This window comes from Aplidium turbinatum, chromosome 8, assembly GCF_918807975.1.
Source record: "Aplidium turbinatum chromosome 8, kaAplTurb1.1, whole genome shotgun sequence".
Lineage (NCBI taxonomy): Eukaryota > Metazoa > Chordata > Ascidiacea > Aplousobranchia > Polyclinidae > Aplidium > Aplidium turbinatum.
This window is the reverse complement of record NC_137479.1, coordinates 6,956,125-6,982,085: the sequence shown is the minus strand read 5'-3', so window position 1 is coordinate 6,982,085 and position 25,961 is coordinate 6,956,125. Positions and strand designations below refer to the sequence as shown.

At 36.4% G+C, this 25,961-nt stretch overlaps 2 long non-coding RNA genes across 2 annotated transcripts; both read right to left on the bottom strand.

Annotated features, from left to right (window-relative positions):
- Positions 1-946: 946 nt before the first annotated feature.
- LOC145775070 (uncharacterized) lies at positions 947-3,476 on the bottom strand. Its single transcript, XR_014290127.1, has 3 exons — positions 2,954-3,476; positions 2,174-2,332; positions 947-1,465 (listed from the first exon to the last, which is right to left on the bottom strand). It is a non-coding gene; the product is annotated as an uncharacterized LOC145775070 (long non-coding RNA).
- A 13,260-nt stretch (positions 3,477-16,736) lies between these two features.
- LOC145775577 (uncharacterized) lies at positions 16,737-21,921 on the bottom strand. Its single transcript, XR_014290162.1, has 3 exons — positions 21,719-21,921; positions 19,000-19,196; positions 16,737-17,055 (listed from the first exon to the last, which is right to left on the bottom strand). It is a non-coding gene; the product is annotated as an uncharacterized LOC145775577 (long non-coding RNA).
- Between the last annotated feature and the right edge of the window lie 4,040 nt (positions 21,922-25,961).

Genomic DNA, 25,961 nt, shown 5'->3' with positions numbered 1-25,961 from the left:
CTGCGCGCGCTGTCGCTGGACTGACGAATGTCGCCTGGCTGAAGCCCTTTTTTTTTCGGCCACCAGCAGCAGCTGTTGTTTGCGAAATTATCAAAACAAAACACTAAAACTTCTTGAGCATTTCGTGTATTAATTGTCTTTTTGTGGTTAAAGCGAGACGCAATTCAAGAATGTAAAACAACGAAAACAATGAAGATTTTTAATACACTGTCTTACCACAGCTCCGTTTTCGTAACACAATGCTAAAAAATGTTTCAGTAATATGAATGGCGGTTTTTCTGATCATTTGTAATACAAATAACAGAACAATTTACAAGTCCAAGCCATAGGAGAGCAAAGCTAAAGACTATAAACATGAAATTATTTGTAAAAGCCCAGCAGCTGTTAAGTGAATTTTGACAGTTTTCGCGAAACAATAATTTTTAAGCAAAAAATTCTATTAAAAAAAAACTTTCTTGGTTTTCCAAACTGATTAAAATCTTTGCTTGCAAGATTTACCTTAGGCCTAGGGTAGGGGTAAGTAAAATTTACTCCCGGTTAGAAACCAATTGTGTACTACGTACGACAGTGTCATAATTATATAAGCATATATGATAGGTATTGCAATACGTCAAAATCACAGCACTGGAAGAAAATACACAGCAACATCAAGAACACTACTATTGCTTGCACTGTACTCTATGATGTAATAAAGATTAATACGTAGCCAGCAGGGAAATTCAAATTAATGAGTTTTTTGTGCTATCTGGCTTTGAGGGTTGCCAGCACGGCAACCACAATTATAGGGAAGGGCCGCCTGAACGACGACCATAACGCATTTTCGTTTGCACATCTGTTGTGGCTGTCATGCTGGCAACCTTCAAAGCCAGATAGCACAAAATTCAAATCCTCATAACTTACCATTGCATGAAAACAAATGTAAATCCACGTATGATACATGCAGTATACCAACAATCATAAGTGATTATTGCGTTCCGACATCCATTAGGTAAATATAAAAAAAAATGGGAACAGGTTGTTTTGACGCCAAAGAGCTTTGGTTCGGGGTAATGTTAGGGATTAGGACTGGCGGCAAAACACCCCTCCGAAAACACGTTTGAATAACAACATTAAACATATTAATTAAATGATTAATAACATTAAACTCGACTTCACTACAAGAATTAATATTAGTGAATAGACGGCACAACAGTGTTTGGTAATAGCTTGTCGGGATAAGATTTTCCCAAATACAACTACTGTACGAAGGAAGCAAACCGAATAAGAGGCACAAAAATAATAATTCGCAGCAAGATGTTAAAATAGAACACTAAAAGGTCAACAAACAATCAAAAAACAGATAGCGTTCATGTATCGTCCATGTATCGTCGTTTTTTTTCATTTCTGTCACCAGCCGCCTTCAAATACCGCTTCACTGCAGATTTGTAAACTTTGTCCGTCGCCTTGGCTTGCCTTCGAATCACATCTGTAATAATACAATATGAGCTCTCTGTGAAAACAATTTCGCTCACAACAACAACTTAATTACACTACTAACTCATTATTAGGGATCGAACCGATGGCAAGTATCCTTAACCTGCATGAGGACATGAGCGGGGTTCATTACAATTAAATGTACTGTATAAACCCCCCTATGACGTAGCAAGACGGGTAGTAATATAAAAAAATTGTAATTAGGGAACGTTCAAATATTACGTAACGCCTTCGACGGGGGGGGGGGGGGGGGGGGTTATGTAAAGCGTTACGTTAGCGTCACATCGGTGGGGGAGGGGGTTTAATATAATTCATCAGTGATAATACTCAGCACTATTGAAACATCTTTTGTGATAAGGTGCTGCTGAAACCCGTGTTTTATCTTGCAACAACAACCACGCATGTGATATTGGGAAGGCATGGCTAAATAGTAGAAACTGATATAACTTATTACAGGACGTTGTCACATTTTAACGTTTATATTACAGAAAAATATTCCATTCCTTGATAAATCTTCCAATTTGTCATTCCTCAGTTGATTTGATTTATATTTAACTTCCATTCATAAAAACAAAGAAGCCTGGCATTTTCCACCATCGTACTGTAGTATGCATGGTGTTAGCATTGGCAGCACTTATTACTGACGGTAGCTCGTAAAACTACTTAAATATAGGCTACAATTATATAAATACAAACTTACCAAATTACATTTTTTTATTTTCAGATCAAGAAAGGCAGTTTTTTCGTTTTTTCCACTTCAATTAAACTGAGCGGCCAGATCGTAATTCATTAAAAGTCGCATAACTCTCCACACAGTTTCTGTACAATCATTTCATCCAACCGTTGTTATTTTCCATCGCTGTTAAATGAACATCCACACGTTACTCAATAGTCAGTTTAGAACTGAACAAGGTAACAAGCGAAGTCTAGATCGTGAACACAAACCAAACAACCACACGTTCTATATATTGGTTAATCGTTAGATTATTCTTTAAAAATCATCATAAATTGGTTTAATAAACATGATTCTATTTTACAAACTAAATTATTTCTGCACACAAAATGTATGTGGAAGCATTTAGAGCAAAACAAACAAGTTTTAAAAATTGAAACTGAGCAGTTGAATAATTAAAAGCCCAGGCAGCAAAATCTGTCATTTTTACATTGGTTCAATGTCCGCAGACGTCACATCAATGTAAAAATGACGGGTTTTGCTGTCTGGGAGGTTCTAATCTTTTTTGAGTATGATTAATGCAAAGCGAAAACAAACATGTAACTAATATGACAACAGTTACTTTATAGGTGCAATAACAAATATTTTGTCAACACGTCATGTTAGAATTTAACTGATCGGTTGTTGCATGACATAAGACTGGTGTAGCCATGTCGGAATAGGATTGCATGTACCTATTCCGACATGGCCTACCACACATGTAGCTTGTGGCATAAAAGCGTATAACAAATGAGTACAGTGACTTACAATAGCTGCCAAAACATCCGCATCTTCTTCTAACTTTTCTTCCAGATCAAAAAGAGAGCGTTTGTTAGCTTGCTTAAATCTTCATGTAATTAAGGTTAAAACACAACAGACTAGGACACAGTTCCCTCTTTCGACACTTTCTTACATGCTGTAGGCGTAATCGGGTACAGCAAAATAAGTGCAAAGTAAGCTTTATTGTACAGCAGTCTACCACTCTACCCAATAACTGAACAAGCGCAAATGACAATTAATCAGACAAACAGGCTCTTCAAATCAAATCAACCGCGTGTTTGAAATGGCACGTGACTTCAATCAAGCGCAACTAAACGGTATGATGGCGAAATTTTTCTAATCCAGCGCGAAGCTCGGCCTTTCGTAGGAAACCAACACCATCTGACGAAACTCGACGGCGCGTTGCCAGCGGAAAGCGAGCGAAAATCGGAAGCGCGTCTCTCGCTCGAAAGTCGACGGCGCGAAGCTAGCAGAAAACGCTCACATTGGCGACATCGAAAGCGCCTGACTAGCGAATATCGTCATGACTTTAAAGAAAAAAAATCATGACGATATTCGCCAGTGAGGCGCTGTCCTACAGCTAACGATTTTCGATGTCGCCAATGTGAGCGCTCGTCGCCCTGATGACGCCAGCTGCACGCCAGTGACGATCGGTGAGGGAAAGCAAGGAAAGCAGTGCTTACCTGAGCGAAAACTATGCAAAATATAATGACTGAATTCTAGGTTTAACTTCTTATTATTTTTATCAAGTCTATTTTAACTTGAAAATTACTGTGTTCGTGACTAGAATTACTCGTAACTCTTGTGAGTATCTAAGTCCTCACCAAACCGCATTTCTTGCCTATAAATGCCAATTAACGCAAACGCTTTTGTCAGAAACCATCACTGAAGCTCCAGGGAAATCAACTTTCAAAAGTGCTTACCTTACATTGAAAAACGCCTTCGTTTTATCCAATCCTCAATCGTTTTGCAAAACGACACCAGCTGCTTAGCCAATCAGATGTGTTATCTGGTGTTATGGTTAAACTTGCTTTCCCAGTGACGTCAATGCGTATCTCAACAGGCGAAAGGAATACAGCCTCTACGCATGAGTGATTTTCGGGCTTGTAACTATAGGCTACTGAGTACGCTGAAAATAAAGCTGGTTCTCTTACCAAAAAAAAACATAGATTCTACAATAAGACATGCAATTCCAAAGGGTACATTAACCAACCAGTACTGAAACAGCACAAGTGTTTTTTAAATTCTTTGGGTCAATAGACTGACATCACAAGTTCAGAGCAAACATACTTGTGTTCTTCAAGAATGGACTAGCTTAATTTATAGGCTAATTATTTGCTCTTTACTAGTGCACCAGTCCAATGCATGTTGTAAATGCTTACAGATGACATTGACAATAAGTTTTTGTGCTCAGTCTAAAAAAGCAGCCAACATTCTAGACTAGTCCCAGTTTGATTGATTGATTGAATCTTTATCCTCGGGCTGGGAAAGTCCGAAGATTTTGTTTTGGAAATGCTCTCAGAGCGCACCAAATTGGAAGTGTTTTTCAAAATTTTCTGGGGGAGGCCCCCCAGACCCCCCGCTGGAAGTGTTGCCTTCGGCAACACGCCTTCGGGCTTCGCCCGACGGTTACGCCCCTCGTGCCTCCTACCTTGCTGCAACATATTTCCAAGTTGCTTTCCCAATGGTTTAAGCCACCGAACGTCACTGCTGCACGCCGACTATTGCTACCTGGGAAACTACTTTTTTTTAAATTAGTTGTAAACAAACAAGCTTTTCCAGCTTTTGAGGCATGTGAACTCATGTCAGACGAATTCAGCTCAGGAATTTAGCCGGCATACAGTAATTAGCATTTTTAACATGGATTCAACGTGTCCAAGTCTTGAATCAATGTGAAAAGACACTTTAAATAGCCAGTTTGAACAAACATTTCTCAAATCTGCTTATAAACAGACCTACTTTTCGCTGAAAAAGCATGCAGCACCATAGCGATGATTTTATGAAGCCAAACTATTTCTGATAGATAACAGAAGCTTTAGGGAATTCACCGAAGCAACACAAGCTGTATGCTGCCATAAACGCTGTTCTGACATTTAAAGTGAAAGCAAAAACATACGAGTTGTTTTATTGATTGCGCATCATGACAATGCACATCCTCAGAACGAATAACGTACAAAATAAAATGAACCGAGAGAAAAAAGGAAAAACATCATATTTCAAATAGTGACCAAGAGATGTTCGAACGGGTTATTTTTGACGTTGGATAGCGAAAAGCGTTCAAACAATTTAGACCGAAGCAGTTGAGAACAACAATAATATCCGCGACGTAATTGAATTACAGAGACGTTTCCAACCATGCTAAAATAAGCATTGTTGTTTTGTATTGTTTTTCATATCTTTATCCTGCATTGCGGGAAAGCGGACTTGAGCGCTATGCATCGGTGTACGCCTTGAACTTTCAGTTGTAGCATGAACTTTCAGTTGTAAAGTATTCAAAACAGCACTTGCTGAGTTGTCGCATGGCAAGTGGTCCGACGACCTTCTTCATTGAGCAACACTTCCAGCGGGGGGTCTGGGGGGCCTCCCCCAGAAATTTTTGAAAAACACTTCCAATTTGGTGCGCTCTGAGAGCATTTCCAAAACAAATCAAAAATAAAAATCTGTCAAATTGTGCTTCGCCCATGTCGTGATCATACATCCATTTAATGTTTAGAAGTCATGAACAATCTTAATTTTAACGTTGCAGGACCAAAATCCAGTGTTAGACATGGAATAATAGTTGTCTAAATATTTAATTCGTCATGAATGTTCATTCTGAGATATTCAGTTAGGCCTACACTACAAAAACTAACACTTAGGCCTAAACATTACAACCGCAAGCAATTTGTACAAAAAGCTGGATAAGTTTGCATCCTGCGTATGGAAGCTTAACGAACTAAATATTGCATCCGCACCTGAACGTTCATTGGCGAAGTAACGTTATATCAACGCTGTAAAAAGGGCAAAGGCATGACTATGAAAGCTAGTACAGTAGGCTAAAGTACATGGCGAGGAGACATCAAAAAACAACAACAATCTTTTCGCCTTTATGATGCTGTGCTGTGTATCGTGACGAGAGACCATAGGCGCCGACTTTTCAAAAAACCTTGGGGGGCGAGAAAGGTGATGACGTCATAACCATAACGCTATTTTACTCAATTAAAATAGTCTTTGATTAAGCTTACCGTCTTGTTTATATTGACACCTAGGTCGCAAACCGAATTTATTAGAACCGCTGCTTGAAAGGATTAGTTTTACGCATACAGTAAGCCTAGTCGTAATAATTTTGATATTGTTAGCTCATAATCGGAACAATTGGAAAACAAGCCGATTCATTTCCTTTTCGTGCGAGTGAATAACAACGACCAAGACAGTGAAGTTATCGAAATAAAACGCAAAGAATCATGATCTCAAGCAGAGTGGAAACCCGCTATCAGTTTTATTTACTTCGTTTTGCTAATTACTTACTTTCAAAGCGTTAACGGCGAAGTGTTTTCTCTTATGTTTTTTATCGAAAGTCTTTATAGTCTTTTATCGAATACCGTATATACTCGAGTATAGGTCGAGATGTTCGCAAGTGATTTTCATTTCAAAAAGCCAGGTTCAACTTATACACGGACAAGCTGTTGTCCCCAGCTCGGCAGTTTTCAAAATTAACGCATTTTTGCTGCGGCAAAATCATTGCCGACGTAGATTACGGAAGATGAAATGGCGTCGGCCGAAGGAAAAGTTTTGAATACGTTTATTTGCAAAGATTCAAACTTAATTTTCAAATTTAATGATTTTGTCAATTCTAAACTTTATGCACTTGTTGAGCAATATGCAAAGCTCACTAGACAAAACAGCAAAAAGAGCTGTTTTAAGAGATCACTTTTTTTATTTTTGCGTGTACGATGTAATCGTTCTTATTACGTAACATTCCATGATCGTTGAAGTCGATGTCAAACCTTAGCGGTCGCATAAAACAATGATGTCAGGTTGGCTAGGTGATAATAGCGATAAGAGACGTCGTTAATGCAGGCAATATCTGCGATCAAGACCATTAACCACCTTTTCTTTTATCGGTTTTCGATTTAATTCTCACACATTGCGAACAAAACAATGCGTTCTGTGGAATCATAATTGAATCTCACAGCGGGAAGACCTCGTTGAAAATAAATCGTCTAATTTAGCTGGTTTACGTAATACTGCAGTGAATAGTTAGGTGACTATTCCAGCAGCGTAAGTTACTCTACGCTCTACTTTGAAATTTCCATACGGTATGATTTCCAAGCTGTATTCACGTAATTGTTTGGTCCGTCGTAGTTTCAACTCGATAAAGTTTGCTAAAATCGATTTCATGTTTGAAGTCACAAAAAATCTAACGGACGTTTGGATAACTCGTGAAATGAGAATAATTATTCAACCTCGCATTCGCATTTTCGCTACCACGCGTTTGGACTTTGAAGTTGCTCCTCACGCGCGGGAAGATAAGCAATGTGTGACTGTGAGCGTGCGTGCGGTGCGCATCTCAGTAGTAATTCACGTTCCAGAGAAAGCCATGTGATCAGCCGCTGTTTTGCGGGCAAGAGCAACGCAGGCTGTTTTTCGCTTTCGGCATTCTCTAAGTCCGTTTAAATGATCTAAATCTCTCGCGAAGTATTTTATCTTTGAAACACCACTTGTAATAGCCATTTTTGTTGCCCCTCAACCATAAATTTACGGGGGGCGCCGCCCCCCGGCCCCCCCGGGAGTCGGCGCGTATGCGAGAGACCATTCTGTGCGTATGTCGAGATAGTCTAGCGTTTGTACGCATTGACGTCACTGGGAAAGCAACTCTAACCATAACACATCTGATTGACTAAGCAGCTGGTGACGTTTTGCAAAACGAGTGAGGATTGGATGAAACGAAGACGTTTTTCGACGTTTTTGTACGTGGGATTTCCCTGGAGCTTCAGTGGTTGTTTCTGACATGAGCGTTTGCGTTAATTGGCATTTATAGGCAAGACATGCGGTTTGGTGAGGACTTAGACTACTCACAAGCGTTACGAGTAATTCTAGTCACGAACACAGTAATTTTCAAGTTAAAATAGACGTGATAAAAATAATAAGAAGTTAAACCTAGAATTCAGTCAATATATTTTGCATAGTTTTCGCTCAGGTAAGCACTGCTTTCCTTGCTTTCCCTCACCGATCGTCACTGGTTCTGATAGAACTCAGATCGATTCTAGGTCGGGTCAAACCAAAGACTTTAAAAACGGTACCGATTGTGTTCTTTCTTGCATAACGCAGTGACAATAAGTCGGGCAATAACGTGATGACATCGTAATCCGGATACAAAATTAAACATGAGACCTGTCGCTAAAAGACCTTAGCTGTTGCAAAGCGATAGTAAACAAAACCATGACGCTATTATTATATCATGTCATAGTAGTGTAAGAGTATCATCTAGTGATAAGTTTTTGATATGGAAGTTTTCCACCAGTAGGAAAGCAATGCTTGTTGTCAGAAATCAGTTTCATATTTCGATCGCAGTGTTTCATCTAATTGAGTGGAAGGATCTTTATCGCCAGATCTGGGCATTGGTGTTAAAAGTGCAAATTTTCCGCCTGCTATTCCAACAATTTTGCATGTGAATTATTTCATCCACCAGGTTCTGTTGAAGAAACAGCGGTAGCCTACTGGCTATTTGAAAGCATGTGGCGTAATCGGATCAATTTTACAAGGAAGCAAGGAAAGGGCAAGGCTTCTTCCAGAAGGGGCAACATTTACAGTGACGTCATAAACGAAGGTGATACAAATTGCTTTAAAAATGAATTTGACGTTAAATTTTAATTGACGATGAAAGATCAATTTTCGGGTTGGAAGGTTTTCTTTTACAGGTCATTTGCAGGTTTGTGCGGAGTAGGCCTACCCCGCACAAAATTTAGGGAGGAACAAACAAGTAGCCTTTAAGGGGGTATGGAGGGTCTTCTCCAAAAATTTTGAAAAAAATTCCTTGAAATTGCGCAATCTAACATTAATTTCAGCCTAAAATAATATTAAAACTCCGTCAAATAATGCTAAAACAGAGGGTGAAAGCAAAACAGCAGTAAGAATAAATAGACTGGACTACGCCTATAATGGTTGGTTCAATGGTAGGCTTCAGCATGTCAATAAACACCTTCACACAAAATACAACACAGTAGCCTACTTACCTAATGTTCATATTAGATCTGAGGTGTGCATCGTAGAAACAAACCTTCATTCAACAAAGTTGGCTACTGGTACTGTAAGAAAAACAACAAAATTAGGCTACATTCCACTGTCTCTGATTCTTGTTAGCAGCGAAAGCGTTACGTGACTAAATTCTTATAAGTTTGATCAAAGAAATACATTTTTATTAACAAACTTTACTACAGCTTTTCAATAGCTTACAAGTTTGTTGGTCGATTACATATACAAAATATTTCGGGGGGGGGGGGGAGGGAGAATTGCCCCCATGACTACGTCCATGTTTATTCGGATTGCACTTGTGGATTGCAGTTTGGTTATAACTGAAGGAAAGAGTGGCACAAATGACAGTGTCCAACGAACGAACACGCTGGATCAAGATAACATCGTTAATTACAGGGCTGTGTTAAACGCCCCTCGTGCCCCCCGACGGGAGGTCAACGGTTGTTTAAAGGCCTACTCATTTCAGTCAAACTTACGGCTGGGGGCCCACCTCCCTGTAGGGTCCTACGCATATTTAGCCTGGTTTGAGCAGAGTTTTTCGACTTGTAATTTTACATGTAGCCTAACATTTAATATGTAATTTTTTTCTTGTTTAAAAAAAAAAACTTTGCACGCTCAACTACATTTTTTTCAACTAACCAGTGACCTTGGGCATGCATAGCTTCAAAAGTAGATTAAAGGAGTAAAAAGTTTTTTTTGTGTCCAACAAAAAACTAGTAAACTAATGTAATATTCTGAAGTAAACACTGCTCACTCAAACAACCTAGTTAATTAACAATTAAATTGATAACATTGAGTGTTGATAGAGATAGGTTATAAAGTGAAAGATAGGCCTACAGTGAAAATACAGTAGGCCTAGATGAAGCGAAGGTGAGGCCATCTCAAATACTTTTTCGAAGTTTTAGACCAGCGTGGTCCAACTTCTTTTCATCGCGGGCCAAAAACAATTTTATTTTTTATTTTGCGGGCCAATGTTTTTAAATAGTGATTCATAGGCTTATTGCTGGCAAATTATACATAGCCTATGGCATATAGTTACGACTCTCTAAAGCAGTGGTTCCCAACCTTTTTGTTGTCACGGACCCCTTTAGACAAATTATTAATTCTGCGGACCCCTACCTAAATTTTGCCTGAAACTCAATTAATATACTTGTTAATTTTATAATCGACTTGAATAACATGTCAAATAGCAGCCACTGTATGAAGCAGTCTACGTATATCAACTGAACGAGCGATCCTTTGTTGTTTTAATGAAAACCTTTGAAACGTCAATCGCGGCTTCGTGTTGATAGAATTATTACGTTACTTTTACAGACATAAAGCTTGTGTTTACTTAAATCCATATATCTCTTTCCACGGAGTTGGTGGTCTATCGAATTGTACAAAAACAATTTACATTTTTAGCAATTCCTTATTTCTTCCCGAAACACAGGTTTAAATAATAGCTGTCAGTTTTTAGACGAGAAACTGAAGTTTGCAAGGGCTGACTCATAAGAGAGCGCCAGAGTATCTGTAGTGTGTTGTTTTAAAATGCTATTTTTAACTCTACGGATCTAAAAAACAATTTATGTCATCTTGTGGACTGAAAATTAATCGTTGTTTTTCATCATCCATTTAAACGTTGGCATAGCATAGCCAACGGTAATTCAACGTCTAAATATTGTGTGTCTGTATCAGTGGCTCCGAGAGGGGGGGGGAAGTCGGGCCAGTTTCCCCCTAGCAAAACATTGTAAAGGAAAAACGAGTAGTTTTTTGTTTTTTCACTTTTGAGGGGGGCCCATTTTTAGTACTAAAGTAAAGATGTACCAACTAAATAAGAAAATAAATCAATAGTTTTTTTTCAAGTCTAAACCTTAAACCATTTGACCAAGTAAACACTCACAATAGTATTTCAAATTTTTTTTAATATAATTTATGTTGTGGAACCGGTTTTCTTCCTATAGGATTCATCAGCACAACTGGATCGAAACGAAATAATTACAGAAGATTACTATTAGCACAACTAGCCCAAAAAAAACGCAAATTTACATGTTAAATAAATAAAAAAATAAAAGTCACTAAATGTCCAAAACCTTCATATCCTTGCTTTATTCTTTTTCTTTTCTTTTTTTTCTTCATAGTATTGCCAAATACAGAAAATATTGCAACAATTTGATACGATATCTTACTAAAGCTGTCCATACAAGCAGCAGTAAAAAGTAGAATAATTGAGATGAGTTTTACAAGTATGATTAAGAAATGCTTATGACGGTGCAATATGGAACAAACGCTTCTATTACATCATCATGCTAAACTTGCAAGATGCAAAAGGTTAGCAATCAATGCGGCAGAAATAGGTGAGAGAGAGAGAGAGAGAGAGAGAGAAACCTTTTATTTTGTCTGTTGCGAGAAAAGTATACGGTACAAAATATAGACAATGCAAATAAAATAGCACCATAACTAGAATCTACAACAGACAGGAAGCAGCGAAAGACTATATTAGTCATCGAGTCAGCTGCTTCCCGTGTTTTTAATGTGACAAATGTCAAACATCGGCATTACGTTGAAACCAAGATATGCGTTAAAATAGGATAAGCTTAAGTTCCGTAAAAAATGAAAACAAAAAGTTGTTTACTGCTGCGACAGTCAAGTGAATTGCTGTGATTTTATTCAAATATCAAAAAATATCATGCCCTACAAAAGTAGTAAGTTATGAGAAAAAAAACAAACAAAAAACTATGCATAAACAACAACTTCTAACTGCTAGCATAAAAGACGAAACAGAAACACTAAACGTAGGCCTAATCATAGTATATAACTTTAAACCTTAACAAAATCAGTCAGTTTATAGGCCGACTTGAATACAGTTAATAAGATGACAGCCGTTAATAAATAGTACTTAGCACTAGTTCGTGAGTAGTAGACCTAGGTCTACGTAGTATCAACAATGTTCAATCCGAAAAATTTGCGATAACACTCGTCAATGTTGTGGCAATAAAAACAGTCACAGACAAAGTTTTTTCATATAATAAATTTTACATTTTTTTGTGAAAGTTTTTACACTCGTAGCCCCTACTACTTCAGAAGGTAAATCATTCCATATTTTTGGGCCTAAGAATTTCAAACTGCCTTGGCCTTTTCTTGAGCTGACACTACGTAAGTGAAAGTTATTTTTTTGAGAAGCTCTAGTGCCATGGCAATGTACTTCAGTAATTTCCTTAAAGTATGGTTCAAAATAGCTTGGCAATAGCATATTTTTAAATTTAAAGACAAATTTAGAAATTTCTAATTGATGCAAGTTAGTGATGGGAAGTATGTCGAGATCTTGGTACAGTAGTGAAAGTTTTGCTCTTCTGTTGCTAAAGGTTATTGTGCGAATGATTCGATTTTGCATTGTCGAAATTTTCTTGAGCAGTTTTTGTGTGCTTGAACCCCAACATAAAATGCCATATTGTATTATTGATCGTGCAAGAGCATAGTACAGTGTTAACATGCTTTGTTTGTTTGTGTAGTTTCTAATTTTATAAAATATTCCAGATATTTTTGCCAATCTCCCAGATAGATCTTCAATGTGATAATTCCAACTCAGTTTGTCATCAAGCAATATGCCAAGATATTTGATGTTGTTTGTTTTTTGAATTTTTGTGTTGTTTAAGACTACATTTAGTTTTGAAGTTGACCCTCCTTTTCGTTCAAGTAACATGTAAAATGTCTTGGAGTAGTTGATACATAATTTGTTTGCATTGAACCAATCAGTGATACGCTGCATCTCAATTTCAGTGTTTTGCTGCAATTGCAAAATAGATGTTGCTGAAGTAAAAAAAACAGTGTCATCAGCAAATAGCTGAGAATCGAAAGTTGTTATAAGAGGCAAATCATTTATGTAAAGCAGAAAAAGCAATGGTCCAAGTATAGATCCTTGAGGAACACCACATGTGATATTTTCATGCTTTGATTTGAAGCCATCAGCAGAAACATATTGTTGGCGGTTGTGTAAGTAAGATTTTATAAGGCCTCCCATTAAACCTCTCAGGCCATAAAACTCCAGCTTTTTTAGAAGTATTTGGTGGTTAACGGTGTCAAACGCTTTTGCTAAATCAAGAAATAACAGGTAAACGTAATGATTTTTTTCTTTGAGTTCAATTAGTCTTTCATGAAGATTACTTAATGCTAACGTTGTAGAATGACCTTCCCTAAATCCAAATTGTTGATCATTAATCACGTTGAATTTGTCAAGAAAGCTCATCAAGCGTTTGTAAATAATTTTTTCTAAAAGTTTGCTGATATTTGAAAGCAAGGAAATAGGACGGTAATTAGTTGGATCTGCTTTTGCCTTTTTCTTGAAAATAGGAATAACTTTTGCAAATTTTTAGAGCGTCAGGAAATATTCCTTGTTTCAAGCATGCATTAAAAAGTTTAGTTAAATGAGGTGCAATAATACTTTTTGATAACTTTAACATTCGAGAAGAGATGTCATCTGGTCCATCCGATTTTTTAACATCTAGTTTGTTTATTAGGCATTCGACTTCATTTTCATCAGTTTCATATACCGCACATGTTTGTTTTAAAGCAGGCCCCATGAATGAATCAAAGTTTGACTTTTGCTTTAAGTGTGAAGTTAATTTTTCGCCAATATGTGTAAAGTGGTAGTTAAGTTGGTTGCATATTTGTTCTTGTTTTTTGTATGAAATGTTTTCTGCAATAAGTTCATTGGGAAGAGTATTCGTTTTAGCTTTCTTTTTTTGAAGAAGTTCATTGATAGATTTCCATGTTTTTGATGAGTTGTGTCTCGATTCATTGAAGCGTTGTTTGAAGTAGTTTTGTTTTGAGATTTGTTTAATGTGAGTTAATTTGTTTCTATATTTCTTGTAAAAAGATACTTTTTCAGGACTATTTTTTTTGTAGCAAAGTTTGAATAATTTATTTTGGTGTTTGATTGAAACCAGAATTCCTTTTGTGATCCATGGCTTGTTGTACAATCCAGACTTTTTCCTACTGAGTTTTTTTAATGGGAAATGAGAGTTGATTAGTGTTTGCAAAATAAGTATCAATTTATTAGTGCTGTCGTTAATATTTTGATAGCTTGTGGTTAATTTTAGGTTTTCAAGTTGATCTGAAAGTTCACTCAAAAAAGCATCAATTTTATTTTCTTCAATTTTTCTTGTCAAATACGGACGTTTTTTCATTTTGCGTGGTACAGTTTTGATTAATAAAAATGTTGGTAAGTGATCAGATATATCATAAGTCAATACATTAGTTTGTGCACTTTCACTGTTATTAGTATAAATGTGATCAAGTAATGTTGACGAACTTTCGGTAATTCTGGTAGGCACATTAATCAAGTTTGAGCATCCCAAAGCAGTTACAGCTTGCAAATAAGAAGAAATTTTGGATTCTTTATTAGATTTGGCTAAATCAATGTTGAAATCACCCAAAACGAAGAAGTCACAACGTTCTTTTTGAATCATGTGTAAAGTATCACTGAATTTCTATTTGAATACATTCTATTTGAATAAGTTTCAGGTAAATGAGTGCCTAGGACGTCTGTGTTAAAACTACCATTAAATCTTTATTTAACTAGTCTACTATTCATTACGGTACTGCAATGGGAGGTAAAGAAGACTTGAGAGTTATGATGACAGATGTGTTGAACAGCTTGGCTCAAATCAAGGAAGAACAAAAGGTTCTCAAAGGTCAGTGTGGTGACATAAATTCTGAATCTAAAACTGATACTAATCCTGTCCCTTTTGTTTCAGGTCCTAAAAAAAATGCTGTTGAACGATTAGACAAACGAATAGATGACCTTGCCAAGAAGATTAGTGGCATATCTTCTGCTACACAAAACTTTGAAGAACAGCTGGACAAGCAGGAACAGTATTCTCGGCGTGACTGCTTGATCATTCATGGCTGCTCAGACATGCCTGATAGATCAAGCAGCCATGCCTCATTTGTTGATTATGTTTTAAATATATTTAATAGGAAAATGAGTACTGGTACTGAGGTAACTGCTTGGGACATCAGTATTTGCCATCCACTGTCCCAAAGGTCTAAAAAACAACCTATGATTGTAAAATTTACCAGGCGGTCTATTCGTGACATGATATTTAAGTCGAAAACAAAATTGAAAGGTACAGGAATGGCAATCACTGAATCTCTAACTAAAAAAAGGCTTTTATTACTTAATCAGGCAAAAGAGAAACTCGGAAAAAGTAATGTCTACACCTTCAATGGCAACATTTTCGCTTATGTCAAGGAAAAAAAGCACCAAGTTCACTCAACAAAGGACATTGAAGAGTTAAGTAAATAGATAAACTACTTGATTTTAGCTACATCCATATAATAACCTACTTTTTATCAGCTTAAATTGTAAATAGAAACTTGTTCTTTCTCAGATAATGACATATTAATAAATAAACTACTAAAATTAACTTTATATTAGGGTCCATGTATGAATTTGCTACCATCGCTGCAATGGTGTCCACTTCAAAATTTGCAAAGATTTTGCAACTAAAAATAATTTGACAGAAAAAATTTGGAGCTGTTTAAGTTAACAAATAAAATGTCTAAAGGTCCCTGAAGATAAACGGTCGCAAATTAGTACATGGACTACAAGTCTGACAATTAGAAAAATATGTTTTCTTTCAACTGACATTAGTATATTTTATTATTGTCCTTTTGATCCATTTATTCCCAAAATAACAATAACACAATTATAGTGCTTTCAGCACTAAACCAGTAGGCTACATTTTCTGCATTTAGTTTGGTATGTTTTTTCACAGCTATACAGGTAAGTCCTTATTCCTTATTTGTTATGCTTAAACCTAAATGTAACATATGTAATAAGGTTGTTCGCAGCAACCAGAAATCCACATTTTGCAGCATGTGTGGCTTTTCTTATCACTTTAAATGCACTACCAGTAATATAAGAATACCCACTGGTACATGTAAAAAACTTGATCATTCTTACTTATGCAGAAATTGTCTGCAAAACTCTTTACCCTTTTTAAACTGTGATAATACTAATTTCTCAGAACTGTTCATACACACAGCCCCTCAACCCCTCAGCAATGAACCTTCAGTACTTAACAAGCTTTTTTCATCTAAAAATGCAAATGAAATTGCCAGTAATGATGAATCAGATCTATATTTTGAAGTCAATGATGTGTATATCAGTTCAACTGAAGCAAGCTCATTATTAGCAAATATGCAAATAAATGAATCCCTGATAACTATGCATCTAAACATTAGATCTCTATCCAACCCAAACAATTTCTCTAAACTTCAAGCACTTTTAACCTCCATGAAAATTAAACCACATATTATATCCATCAATGAAACATGGCTAAAAATAAATCAGATTGGTGAATTTACCTCCCTAGCAGGGTATGTTTTTCTTGCAAACAGCAGATGCAAACAGAAGGGCGGAGGAGTAGCACTGTACATTAAAGATAATCTTATGTTCTCTGTAAGAAATGACTTAACTATTATGAAAGAAAAAAAGTTTGAATCTCTTTTTGTTGATTTATTCGTGAACAAAAAAAAGTTAACTTGTGGTACTATTTATAGATCCCCTCAATCACTTTGTGCTGTAAACTCTGATTTTCTACAGACACTCCTTCTAACTATAAAAACAATATCAAAATCAAATGCACAATGTTTTATTATGGGCGATTTTAATTACAATCTATTAGACCATAACAACTGTCACACTAGTAACTATGTTGATGCAATGTTTGAATACAGCTTCCATCCATTGATAACTAAACCAACTAGAATTACTTCATCCAGTTCCACAGCTATTGATCACATATGGACAAATGTCTATAATGCCAAAACAAATGCTGGTATAATAGTTGACTGCATTGCTGACCATCTGCCTGTAATACAATGCTCTCAATTAGGTTTAATTCAAGAATTTTCCCACCTCAAAGAGAAAAGGTGCTTTAGTAACACAAACATCTGTAATTTTGTTAAAAGACTATCAGAGTTTAACACTAAAAATATAATGGAAGAAACTAACACTGATGCAGCTTACAATAGGTTTTTTAACAATTACTCCGAATTATTTAAAAATAGTTTTCCTGTCAAATCAGTAAAACACACGAAAACCCAATGTTGGTATGATGCTGAACTCTGTGAACTTCATAGAAAAAAACAACTTGCATATAAAAAGTACATTAGAAAATCATCTGAAATAAATAAATCCCGGTACAATGCTCTGAGAAACTTTTATGTTAGATCACTGAAACTCAAAAAGAAAAATCATTTCAAAATTGCTCTGTTAAAACACAAAAATGATCTTAAAAGCACCTGGAGTGTTTTAAATCAGCTATTAGGGAGAAGCAAGTGCAACAAATGGTCCCGTCTGGCTGCTGGAGATAAAATCTTAACTCACAACAAAGATAAAGCTGACTACTTTAATGAATATTTTTCTTCAATTGCCTCAAAGCTAGTTGATAAAATCCCAAACAAAACTTCACAATTTTCAGAATACCTTTCCAATCCTATTAGTAAATCAATTTTTTTACAGCCCACCACCACTCTTGAAATTAAGCAAATTCTCTCTTCCTTTCAATCCAAACTAAGTTGTGGCATTGATGAAATACCAACAAAAATTATAAAAGCTTCCCCAGACAATATACTTACTGCACTTGCACATATATTTAACCTATCCTTAACCAATGGCAAATTCATATCATCATTCAAAACATCTAAAGTAATACCTGTATTTAAAAAAGGGAAAGCAGAAGACTGCAGTAATTATCGACCTATCAGTTTATTACCAGCAATTTCAAAAGTACTTGAGAAAATAATGTACAATAGAATATACAATTTTCTAGAAGGCAATAACTTCTTCTATGGTCAGCAGTTTGGTTTCAGACAAAATCACTCAACAAGTCATGCAGCATTACATCTTGTTGATAAAATTTCAAATGCAATTGAAAGAAAAGAAACAACACTAGGTATATTTTTGGACCTGTCCAAAGCATTTGATACTATCGATCACCACATTCTGCTAAACAAACTGTACTATTTTGGTATTAGGGGTATAGCCCATGACTGGTTCAGAAGTTACTTACAAAACAGATTTCAAGTTGTAGAAGTATCTCACTCAATGTCTGCTAAAAGAGAAATATGTTATGGAGTACCACAAGGATCGATCCTTGGACCACTATTATTTTTAATCTATGTTAATGATTTTTCGAGATGTTTAGTACACTCTGAATCTATAATGTTTGCTGACGATACCAATTTATTCTTTTGCAGTAAAAATTATGATAAACTTTTCGAAATGGCGAATGAGGAAATGACAGGAGTAACAAATTGGTTAGCAGCAAATAAGTTATCACTAAATGTAAAAAAAACAAAATACATGTTATTCAATAATACAAATAAACTTTCAAACCTCTCTTACACACTATCTATATGCAATCAACCCATTGAACGTGTCAACACTATTAGTTTTCTGGGCATTTTGCTGAGCGAAGACTTGTCATGGAAACCCCACATGCTATCTTTACTGCAAAAACTTCGCAAAAACTTTGGAGTTATCTGCAAGGTTAAGCCCTACCTAAACACCAACAATTTGATTTGCCTTTACCATTCCTTAATTGAAAGCAATCTCCGGTATTGCATAAGTGTATGGAAGCATGGTCATGTAACTGTTTTAAAAAAGCTTCAAAAGATTTGCGACAAATTTATAAAAATGATTGCAAAACATGAATCAAATCACTCTGAATCCCATAATTTCTTCACAATTGACGAACTATACACAATAGAAACTGCAAAATTTATGTTCAAACTCAAACACAATCACTTACCCCAATGCTTTAATTCTCTATTTCAACTTAATAACAATTTGCACTCAATATCAACCAGAAGCAACAATCACTTTTTCCTCCCCTACTTCTCCAAAAGCTTGACTCAACAATCCATTCAGTTTAGTGGAGTTAAAGTGTGGAACCATCTCCCGAAAACCATCACTGAAATTGAAACCTTTTCAATATTTTGCAGTAACCTGAAAAAGCACTTGCGTTTTGAAAATTAACCTCTAACAACCTATGCTGTAACTCTTTAATTATCTGACTGTATTATTGATTGTTGCACCATATCCTGGTATAGCATGCCTTTCCAAATGCCACTTTTGTAAATTTATCCTACATATCATATATTACTATATTATACATTAACATATCTTACTATACGTATATCTTATATATTACACCCGACCGGATAAGGATGATGATTACTATCTTTACTCTTCCATGAATAAGCTACTATACCGTATTGCATAATTTAATATTTGCCAGATAAGAATATATCACTAAGTTACTACCAGCTTGCATCTAACTACTCCCCTGATTATTATAAGCTATTATGTTCGTTCAGAGGATCGCTTGACTTTTCGTAAGATTATTATTTAGGTTGGTTTGGAAAAGATGCATGAAACAACTCAGACACTACATCCTTCATCGGCGCTACCAAAGAGTCTCCACCTCTCATTAGCGATACCAAAAACACTCCATCCCTCACTGACGCTATCAAAGATGATTCAACTCTTATTAGAAATACCAAAAACACGCTGCTATATCATCATGCTTGTTATGCTCTTACATGCGCAGGAAATTAACTTAAAAAACAAAGCTTTTTTAACTATTTTATCTTGATAATGAGCTGCCATATTATGTATTTGTTCTACAATATATAGGCTACTTAATATCGTTGCTGCGAACACTTTATTTCTGTATGAAATCTGTAAATAGTCCTTGTTTTGATAGTCCGTTATGTAATTTCAATATGTGTGTGTAACTGTGTATATTAGTTTGTTTTTGTGATGTTGGGTTCAGTCGTGTTCTCATTGCTTTAAGAATTGGCGCTCCAGTTGTTCCAGGAACGAGGAGGCGACTGATTCTTAACTAATTCATCAACTTATTTTAAAGTATCAGGTTTGGTGGCCGTGCTTGACTATATTTATTGATGCATATACCGCAATATTAGATCCTTTCACGCACGTCTTAAACCATTAAGGTTTTGCCACCTTTTCCTTTTGTTAGTTTTGTTACTGTATTTCTTTTTCTCAATATCATTTCTTTTGCATTCTGACAAAGAAAAATAAATTGAATTGAATTGAATTGAATTGAATTTATCCAAGAAAACTTCATAATGTAAGATGGATTCTGTAAGATGGATGTCTGTATACAACGCCTATAATAATTTTTTTAGAATTGGTATGAGACAGCTCTATCCACATGTTTTCACAGTCTTCGATTATAAATTGTAGATCTTGTCTTTCAGAGTAAATGATTGAGTTATGAAGGTACATTCCAACGCCACCAGCAGTGGTTGGAGAATCAGCTTGTATGAATTTGTATTCAGCAATATTAACTAATGGATTTTCCATTTTTAATTTTGTTTCCGTTATGCACATTATATTAGGTTTAAAATCCAACTGAGTCATTAATTCTTCTAATTTAAATTTGTTTTTTATTAAGCTAACCATGTTGAAGTGAAATATTGAGAATTTTTTTTTGATCCATGCTTTAGTTTTGTACGTATTTCAGCAACGTCTGCATACTCAGAGGTGGTGACGATGGTTTTCTTTGACGTGTTTTCAGTGGCAAAATTTGCAGGCGTAGTAAATGTGTTCTGGTCATGAGAATATGTTTTGTTACTAGAGAGGGAGTTTTTTGAGTAAGAATTTACGTAGTCAGCAGACATTGCAAGAAAGAAAATGTTTCCAATAGACAAACAAACAACCAATGATATAGGATACAAAAGATAACGGAATGATTGTACAACAAAACAAATAAGTGAATAAACCACCAACACCTGCATTTATATCTTATAATCAATATAACAGAACTGAGAAATTACTTAGGCTATGGGTGACAAAAGAGACAATTTAATGCAAGAACTTGCAATTAATTAAGACTAAATAGAACGTACAGCAAATCAAGTCGAAGTAGTGTGAGAAAAAACTTAGAAACAAAATCACTATTAATACGTCATAATAAACAAGTTTAACAAGGAAGTTAAAACATCAGCCTTCTACCGTACGTACCAAGTTAGTGTTATTTAAGTAGAAATTTACAATAAAAAGTTAGTGGTGAACTACAAACTATTGGCCAACAAAAGAAAATTAAAGAAAAGGCAGAGTTGTAACATACAGTAGGCCGACAATGAAAAAGTCCAGATTTAATCCTTTAAAAAATTGATTTGGTAGGTCATAAACAACCTTTTTCTGAGTCAACGGTTACAGCACCAAACCTGGACAGGGTTTTCTCTTGTTCTGGGTGAGAATGAAGGTTGACAACGGTTAGGTAAAATATAAAGACGTCCGAAAAGATTTCTTGTTACTTTTCTTTAAAGTTCAATTAACTCTGAGCAATCCAACTCAGAAAATGCAACTAACAGAATGGCTGCCAAATTCACTGATAGCTTCTAGCTTGCCTAAATCAAGGTTTCTTTATAGTGACCTCTTTCTACGAGTTCTTTTTCAATTTCGAAAGTTTTGCTACTGAAATGATCACAATTAAATACCTTTCTTATTTTGTCCGAATTTAGTTATTCTCCAGGTCTTAGTTTTTCTTGAGTCCAATTTATATATTTAGACCTGGAGAGCAAAATCTTTGCTGTTTACTTTATAAAAGCGCGGGAAAAACTGATGACAAGGAATGGAATGCCAAGGAACCGGTGACAAGGAATGGAAAAACTAGAAAAACCAATCTATGATCAAAAGTGAGAAAAATTACCAGTTACCAGTTAGTTTTTCTCACTTTTGATCATAGATTGGTTTTTCTAGTTTTTCCATTCCTTGTCACCTATTTCTGCCGCATTGATTGCTAACCTTTTGCATCTTGCAAGTTTAGCATGATGATGTAATAGAAGCGTTTGTTCCATATTGCACCGTCATAAGCATTTCTTAATCATACTTGTAAAACTCATCTCAATTATTCTACTTTTTACTGCTGCTTGTACGGACAGCTTTAGTAAGATATCGTATCAAATTGTTGCAATATTTTCTGTATTTGGCAATACTATGAAGAAAAAAAAGAAAAGAAAAAGAATAAAGCAAGGATATGAAGGTTTTGGACATTTAGTGACTTTTATTTTTTTATTTATTTAACATGTAAATTTGCGTTTTTTTTGGGCTAGTTGTGCTAATAGTAATCTTCTGTAATTATTTCGTTTCGATCCAGTTGTGCTGATGAATCCTATAGGAAGAAAACCGGTTCCACAACATAAATTATATTAAAAAAAAATTTGAAATACTATTGTGAGTGTTTACTTGGTCAAATGGTTTAGACTTGAAAAAAAACTATTGATTTATTTTCTTAATGATTGCTTTCTGTGTTAGGTTGATCGCCCATTTGAGGAAGTGTCATAGTACCTGATCACCTTTACCAGTTAGTTTTTCTCACTTTTGACCAACTAAATAATCAACAAATTCTTAAATGAAGTGCGTAGTTCCAAGTATTTCTCAATCATTGTAAATGTCATTCTCGATGCTTCTCATCAAGAACAAATCATTTTCGTGTTAAGGTAGGCGATGTTGAACCATAGATATCTTATATATAGATATGCAACTCAGTGGTGCGTAAAGATGTTTGAAGGCTAATAGCGTAGCTATGGCTGTATGCATTGACTTCAAACTTGGCACAGCAAAACAACTTTATTTTTAATATATTTTTTTGGTTTTTGTTTAAATAAAACTTTCTTCGTTTTCAAGTTGACGTATGGATTGCTTGTGATGACGTCACATTCTCGTTCCGCATGGACTGCTTTATGGAGATTCTGGCGATTGAAAACAAATCACAGTCACAGAGGGTACCTCTAAATACCCATTCTCTGGCATTGTAGGCATTGTCGGGCATTGTCAGGCATTGTCGGCTTTTTGGGGGGTTGTGGAGCATTTTCAGGGGTTGTCGAACATTTTCAGGGGTTTCAGGTATTGTAGAGTAGGCTAACTACTTTCAGGCATTGTTGGGAATTTCTAGGCATTGTGTAGGATTTCCAGGCATTGTCGATCATTATCAGTGGTTGACAGGCTTGTGAGGCATTGTCGAACATTTTCAAGCATTATCGAACATATTCAGGGGTTTTCGAGCATTTTCAGGGGTTGTCAGGCATTGTAGAGTAGCTACTTTCAGGCATTGTTGGGAATTTCCAGGCATTGTCTAGGATTTCCAGGCATTGTCGATCAATATCAGTGTTTGACAGGTTTGGCAGTCATTATGGAACATTTTCAGGCATTGCCGAACATTTTCAGGGATTGTCGAGCATTTTCAGGGGTTGTCAGGCATTGTAGAGTAGCTACTTTCAGGCATTGTTGGGAATTTCCAGGCATTGTCTAGGATTTCCAGGCATTGTTGATCATTATTAGTGGTTGATGGGTTTGTCAGGCATTGTCAAACATTTTCAGGGGTTGTCTAGCATTTTCAGGGGTAGTCAGGCATTCTAGATTAAGCTACTTTTAGGCATTGTTGGGCATTTCCTAGCATTGTCTAGGATTTCCAGGCATTGTCGATCATTATTGGTTTTTGACACGTTTGTAAGGCATTGTCGAACATTTTCATGCATTTTCATTCCCAGCTCTGCATGCGCAGCAGAATGATCCCTTTCTATTTTGCGTAGGATGTAAACGTATTTACGGTATACACAAACACAGCAGCGTTTAAATGACCTGGCTATCATAAGTATCGACAATGCCTGACAAACCTGTCAAAACCTGGTAATGATCGACAACCCAAGAAAACGTTCGACAATGCCTAACAAACCTATCTACCACTGAATATGTTCGACAATGCCTGGAAATCCTAGACAATGCCTGAAGATGTCCGACAATCAGTGGCGTAGCTAGGGGGGGGGAGGGGCGGACCGCCCCGGGCGGCACGTCTGGGGGCGGCACTTTCAGACTACGATATTTGATTTTGATTATAATCTGATAAAAAACTGATTTCATTTTCACACAGGGCCGGATTTAACTGATGGGGGGCCCGGGGCACTTTTAGATCAGGGGCCCCCGTGAAAAAAAATTCGCCTATGGCGCGAAACACCCCCTCGACGTCTACAGTAGCATCAATCCAGCACTGCACAGCATTTTGCAGAAACCACGAAAGCTAAAACAAAAAAAAGTAACACAAAATCACATTTTTTTCACGTAGGGGGCCCTTTAACAGTCGGGGGTCCGGGGTACCTGCACCCTCTGCCCCCCCTAAATCCTAGACAATGCCTTGAAATTACCGACAATGCCTGAAAGTAGCTACTCTACAATGCCTGACAACCTCTGAAAATGCTCGACAACCCCTGAAAATGTTCGACAATGCCTGAAAATGTTCCATAATGACTACCAAACCTGTCAACCACTGATATTGATCAACAATGCCTGGAAATCCTTGACAATGCCTGGAAATTCCCGACAATGCTTGAAAGTAGCTACTCTACAATGCCTGACAACTCCTGAAAATCCTCGACAACCCCTGAAAATGTTTGGCAATGCCTGAAAATGTTCTATAATGCCTAACAAACCCGTCAACCACTGATAATGATCGACAATGCCTGTAAATCCTAGACAATGCCTAAAAGTAGCTATTCTACAATGCCTGACAACCCCTGAAAATGCTTGAAAATTTCCGACAATGCCTAACAACAAGCCTGTCAACCATTGATAAGTAGGTAAAGACCTTTTTTGGAGCTGTAGTTCCAGGACAAGCTGAAGTTTTATTCAATTAATCTACTGAGTGTTACCAAAATGAAAGTTACTGCTGGCTACCGAAAGCTGTGCTATAGCATTTGGTAGCCTAGTTATGGTGTGTACCAAACATTAAAATTGTCTTGGTTTGGCGGTTGGATCCGTGATGCTAATGAAGCTGTCTCAGCAGGGGGGAGGATGCCCCCTGCCCTCAAATTTTCTCTGGATGGGGGCAATGGTGCCCTTTTAAGGTCATGTAAGCTACTGCACATTTTGCAATATAGGCTAACAACTTCTGCTATTCGCTTTTAGCCAAATTATAGGGCCTATAGCCTACAGTAGGCCCACACAAATTATCCCGTGGACACATTTTATACTTTGCGGCAGATTGTGATGCTATGAATGTGAAATTTACCTTTCGTTTCTTGTTCAAGTTATTGCAATTATTCATCTGTCTCACATTTCGACTTTCATGGCTAATAGCGGGAAAACGAACGAGTTGCCCAGCATTATCGCTACCGTATATCTCACCCTAAAATCGTTCCGGCGCCCCTCTATCTCAGGTTTGTAAACTGCCTACAACAAGCTTTAATGAGTCACTGGAAATAAGCTTAAATGGTAGTTCCAACGATCATGAAACAGAAGTTGCATAACCTACGTGAAGAAAGATTATTGTCTTGATTTTTCATAGTAGGCTATTCTGTGAAAACTTGAAATATACGCCAAACAAAATATTCCAAAGGAGCTCAAAAGCCGCCACTCGCCAAGCCCAAACCGTACAATAATAGCCTACCATAGATACGCTAGCCAAGCTGGCAACCTTGATTGTTGATTGTGTCCATAAAGTCAGTCGAGCGTGACGATAATTCCACGATTGCTGAGTTGCATATCTATATGTAAGATATCTATGGTTGAACAGCTTCAAGACGTAAAATCTGAAGCTGAAATAATTTCTGTATCACTGAACGGTTTCGATTGTATTGATAGTTTCAACTTGAAAACTGGTGCTGTTTTAGCTAAGCGGGGACTATTTTTGCTTGACAACTGAACCTTAACTTCAAAATCTGCGTTGGCCAGGCATAGGATGTTGTA